At 42.2% G+C, this 6000-nt stretch overlaps 1 protein-coding gene across 1 annotated transcript in view; it reads left to right on the top strand.

Annotated features, from left to right (window-relative positions):
• The first annotated feature begins 388 nt into the window (after positions 1 to 388).
• Positions 389 to 6000, top strand: part of CLVS1 (clavesin 1) — a 191508-nt gene continuing 185896 nt past the window's right edge. The window contains exon 1 of the mRNA XM_069465575.1: positions 389 to 557. The gene's annotated coding sequence lies outside the window, so the exon portion shown is untranslated. The remainder of the gene's footprint in view (positions 558 to 6000) is intronic.

Here is a 6000-nt window from a genome sequence, read left to right as displayed (position 1 = left end):
TTGAGCTATTTCATCTATGTGTAATTTATTTTGGTGAGATGAGGCTTTGAGTCTTTTCATATAGTTCATTTTCTTAACACCATTTGTTAATAAAATAATCCATCCTTTTTCCCATAGATCTGCGACGCTTTCTCCTATGTCAAATGTACACACGCACACACACACACACACCGGTCTGTTTCAGAGCTTGTATTAATCCGTTCGAAAGATTCTGTTTTTAAGGTCGTGCGGAGAGTGATGGTTCCGGGACATTTTGTCCCAGTGTTAACAAAATTACGATAATTCTCGGTACGTCTTGACGGAACGGGGGAGAGCAGCGGTGCGGAGGCATTTAGGACCCAGGGGAAAGCCAGGCTGGGTATAGAAGGACAGAGTCTCGGGCGCACACGCCTCCTACCAAAATCACAGCCCCGTGTGGAGCCCGAGCTCTCATTCACAGCTTTCTAGAGAAATCTGAGCCCGAACCTGCCAGCCTAGGGGATCTCAGCCACCCAGTCCAGCAGCGCGGACACCTGCAGAAACACATTCCCAAAGCAAGGCTGGGCGGCCGTGTGAAGGTATTTGTTGCCTTTTTTCTCCCTTCTGTGTGTACAGCGCCTCCCCGCCTTTTCCCCGCTCCTGCGATGCCATGGCTGCGGCGTTTCAGCACTTGGGTATGTGGACAGCTCCCATCCGCAATCCCCTGCACTCCCTCCCTCCCGCCCCGCGCCCCGCTCGCCGCCGCCTGCGGTCCACCCTCCTCCGGCGCCCGCTCTGCCTGCGCTCCCTCACACCACCGGCACCCCCATCTCCATCGCTGTCATCATCTCCACCATCACCAGCGCGGTAACTACAGTCACACAACTGTGTCTCGTCACTTAGACAAAGCCCGAGGTCCGCAGGGTAGAGGAGAAGAGCTCAAGTTTACGGGCATAGGAAGGAAAGTTCAAGTGAACGACACCCCAGAAAACAAAGAGAGACGCCTGCTTGGGAGAAAGGGAAAGTGAAGGCAGTAGGGAGAGACCCCGAGCACGGGGACAGATGGGGCACTTGCCAGACACCAGCAGTTAGCCAGCTGCCTTTCAGCAGATTAGCGACTGTTTAGTTCAGGAAATTAACATGGCCCGAGGCATGGTGTGATTCCAGAAAAACAGAAATGTGAGCTCAACCTGTGTTTCTGGTTTGCCAATGGAGAATCACCAGGAGGCAGGGTGGGGGTGACTGATGACTCATACTCTCCCACACGTCCGTTTTCCTTCCTAAGCGTTTACCGCAGAAACTCGGGAATTAAGTTTTTTTTACTGAAATGTTTTGCAAAATGGGGACTCCGAAGGTTAAGCCTGTGGCCAGAATAAAAAATGAAAATGATGCTAATCATAATAACCTAAAATATGGGGCTTTCATTCGAAGGTGCTATTTGTTCAAATGCCTCTTCCTGTCTACTTATTTCAATTTTCCAATCTTAACCTCTCTTTGAAGCAGAGAAGATAGATCTCTTGCCCAAATGGCCAAAGTAGTAATGATATTCAGAGCAGATGGCCTGGCTTTGTTCATCACTACTCAAGGACTGGCTTAGATTTGGAAGGCGAGATTTTTGTGTGCTTTCTCAGTAATCAGGCGATAACACCATTTTCCTATAATAGTAAAGGGTAATAGAGTGCAAAAATTGAAAAGACATTTTATGTAACTGTGTTCTGCCAGGCTCTGCTTTCAGAGTGCTATCATTTTCTATCTCAGCCGAAGGGAAGTTGGAACATCTTTCAAATATCTTATTAATTTGAACTTGAAGGTCCAAACCCAAGTTACAGTGCTTATTTGATTTAGCCAGGATCATCTGTTTTATAAGAGCAAACAAACACCAGAAAATAAGTGTCTGAGCCTGTCATACATAAAAATCTTTTGGTGGGTGCTAGTTCAATTGATTTTTACTAAACAGAAAAACATTGTTTTTTTTTTTTTTTTTTTTGACAAGTTACTTTTCATAAAATCAACATCTTAATTAAAAATGAGATGTATTTAAATGGGAATAATGTCAGGTCACGTGTAACGAGAAAGTTTAAACCAGGGCACAGAAAAGCTTCATTTAAAACTTGGCCTTGTACATTTATTCTGCCTCTTTAAAAAGAGACAGTGAAGCAAGTTTCACCTAAACCAGCTCGTCACCAGCAGCATTGCCACAAATATAGTCACAAAGAGGCATCTTCTGGAAGAAGTTTTGAGGAGGAATTCATACCTAATAGTCTTCATGAATGAGGAATAGTGACATCGTATCAAAAGTTGCTTAGTGCTACTAACGGCATAAACACAAGTGTAATTGCATCTGCCTGTAACATTCACTCAGTTTTAAATTCAAACCAAGAAAATTAGTAAAAATATGTGATGAAATGGATTTTAAAGAAGGAAATTCTGCCATCCACTTACTGTCCTTAGACTGGTCCTATCCACTGTAAACAAGATCTCTCAAAACTTCTTAAATTCTTAAAACTCCCTTATCGGTCTGCAAAGAATGGTTCAGCTCAGATAATTTTTAAAAATGTACATATTGCCAATTCTAGATGCTTCGCACCAGAAACTCAGGCCAGGAATCCAGTGTCTCCAAAGCTGCTGTCTTCCTGTGCTTAATGCAATCTCCTGCGGCTGGGGAAATTTTAAAACAATGCTGCTCCAGTGAGATTTACGGGCATCTGTATGTCAGCAGTGCCTTCTCCTGACTGAAATGCTACGCTGAGCTTATTAATTTTTATAGAGTGCTGCTATTCTGGCTTCCTGACATAGTTTTTCTATTTAGGGCTATTTTGCTTTTTTTTTTTTTTTCATATTTTCAAAAACAGAACTTTCCCATTTGTATAATGGATTTCAAGGTGAACAGAAAACATTTTCTGGCAGAGTGTCATTGTATGTTTTTGTAGACATACCCATAGAAGGGTACATCATTTTAGAATCATAAAGTATAAAGCTGGAGGGTCCTCCATTTCCCAAAAGGCAATATCTTGAACACTTAAGAACTGGTGGTGTCTGCCGTCTTCTGCAGGCTTGTCAAAGCCTTATTATCCCTGAGAAGTCTAGTCACAACTTCACAGTTTCCTCATAGCAGAGCCTTCCACCTTACTAAATGGATTCAGCCTGGCTTTGATCTCCTCTACTGTTCCTGTTACACCATGACTCAGACAGAGGTGGTAGCAGAGTGAATGGTTGTACAAAATACAGAACTTGACTATACGTAATCAGCACATAAATATCCCTCAATGTTGCCAAGAGAGATCTTCTTTCCCCATTTACATCCTCTCTCAAATATTGCTTATTTTGATTATTGTTCATTTTATCTAGATTTCACTGGCATAAAAAGTTATTTCAGGAGAAGGTCCGAAGTGTGAATTACTACAAGTCTGCAACCCCTAACGCCAGCCCTAAGTGGTATATCGCTGCATTGAAAATCATGCTTAATTTTCAATCCCAGTTTATCTTAGCTTAAGGGAAGTTTTTTTGCTTGATTTGTTATGGATGTGGAAATAAACTGGTCAAACATCTCCTGCACCATAAAAATCCCTTCATTTATTCAGAAAAAAAGTTCATTATTCTCTCCTCCCTCTGCTGCCTCCCACACCCCTTTATTATGTCTTCTCTGATGAAGTCACTCTGTGTTCTGTCTCTTTACGGACCTGTTCCATGACAGGGAGTATCAGAGAAAGTTCCCTGTGCAGCAGGCTAATTTCCTGTGCTTTTCTCCTTCCCGACTTCTGAGCCAGCAAGAATTTCCCCATCTGTGTTTGAGATGATCTGCTTTTGTGTCCAGGACACTTTTAGCCAAAGCTCCAATTCCTTGATATTGTAAAGAACACTTAGGACCCTGTTTTCGTCTCTTCCTTAAAATAGCATCACGTCAGTTCAACTTCTATTATTGCTCCAAGGTCTTATGTAAAACTCCATACCTTTATGTGTGTCACATACACAGTTTATTCAGTATTCATCATTTTATAGTCTTGGAGGAAGTAGAAGGGAAGTTGTGGGCCTGGGAATAGTAGTTGGGGGCTTAAATCACTTAAATCATAAATCAGTCAATCATAAGTAATCAGATAAATTACTTAAATCAGTCTATAAGTAAAAGGCTTCTTGATGTGTGGTCAAAACAAAACAAAATAAAATGTGAGCTTTTTCTCTTTTTCCTTTTTCTTTTCCTCCCTCTCTGCCTCCTTCTCTTTAACTTTTCCTTCTTTCCTTCCTTCCTGCCTTCTTTCCTTTTTTTGGGAGGTTAACATATACAGCATGCAAGTGTGTGTGTGTGAGTGATAATGGGGTGATATAATGAGCCCCTGCTCCATAAGTAATGAACATACTGGGGCTGCTTTTCCTCTCCTCTTGGACAGTGTAACACTGCTGTCCACTGATAGTCTGAGCTCCGGCCTCAGGGGCAGTTAACCTACCTTCTCAACCCCTTTGGGGCATCACAAATCCTCTAGACCAGCGCTTCTCAAACATTACTGTGCAAACAAATTGCGCGGCAATTCTGTTATCCCTCCACTAGGTCTGAGTGGGTCCTGGCATCCTGTATTCCAAATGAGCTCCTAGGAGCTGCGGATGCTGCCGATCCAGGGACCACCCTTTGCAAAGGCAAAGAAAAGTATTCTTCTTCTTTTTTTTTTTTTTTTAACATTTCCACCTTCATGTCTGATTATTAAATAACAGCACTCACTCTAAAACAAAACAAAAAACATTCCAAGGTCTGAGGTAATAAGAGCTTGGAAATTGTATTTCTAATTGGGGAGAAAGTTATAAAAATAGTCCCTTTCCTCCCACCTCACCCTGCTTAGCATCCTGCTAAGTTTCACTTTCACCAGCCTGCTTTCTTAGCTCTGATTCCGGCTGCTAGTGTTGTCTGCCCAGTCACATCCGAAGTGTCCCAGGTACATAGACGTGCTGGAGAGAACACTGAGTGGACAAGGGGACAAGTAGATTTGATGGCCATCTTTGGGTGAACCCTACCTTTCTTACTTTCCTCTAGATCTTCTTCCTCAGAAAATAAAGTCTATTCTTAGAGAAATACCCTTTTCCTTTGATGCCAGAAGGATAAAGTGCTTTATTCCTTCTTCCCATCCCACCAGCACTCTTAGGAAGTACCACTACTCTGTTTTAAAACTTGGGGCATCTACGCTGATGACTTCTCACGAGGATAGTTTAATAGCATAGGAAAACATTCCAGTTTAATTTTCTATGTCTCAATAATTCCCCCCCATAGATTATCTTTATTTAACATATATTGAAGTGAAAAGCAAATGCTACTTCAGTTAAAAACTTTTCTACCTAAGACAACGAGGAGGCAGAAAAATCTCACGTTTTCCTCACAAGTTGGTTTTCCCCTCAACTCCTTGCATTATTTGTCCCAAAGCAAACTGAAGTAAAAGTTTTATAGATGGTTCTAGAACTCAGGACACAATCCTCTGTCAAATAGGTCTAGTGTATCTGAGTCCCAATCTGTTCTAATTCTGATCTGGCATCTATTTGGGGTAGAAGTTCTCCATGTCTCTACTCCGATGGAACTCATCGCAATTTACTTTTATTTAACCTTTCTCAGAAGCAGGAGCAAATGGGAGCAGATGACTATGGGCTTGGTTGCTATTTTAAAGGGAGCCAAGGGAGTTTACACAATGAATATTTATGTGGGAAGAGTTAACCCTAGGCGAGGAGTGAGCTAAAGGTGGTGGAAGATGGACTGTGTTCTGGTTATGCTACACTTTCAGATGACTAAAGGTCTCCCCTTTATCCTCCCAGGCTACTGTCTCTGTCCCTGCTACACATAGTTCACAGCTGGAAGTTGGCTAACATTTTAAAGAAAGTCAATGTATTGGGGGCCACTTTGTTACTCACAGGTCCATGTTCTTTTGCTAGGACTCATGCAGAAGTCCCACAAGCCACAATGGTCAATATCAAAACTCATCAGTTGGAAAAAAGACTTCTTTTTGGCCAGTACCACAGAATGTGTAATCAAACAAACTCTGAGATTTAAATGTAGGCTCTGCTGGCAGT

The sequence above is a fragment of the Eulemur rufifrons genome, chromosome 3, assembly GCF_041146395.1.
Source record: "Eulemur rufifrons isolate Redbay chromosome 3, OSU_ERuf_1, whole genome shotgun sequence".
In the NCBI taxonomy this organism is placed as follows: Eukaryota; Metazoa; Chordata; class Mammalia; order Primates; family Lemuridae; genus Eulemur; species Eulemur rufifrons.
This window is presented reverse-complemented; position numbering and strand designations above follow the sequence as displayed.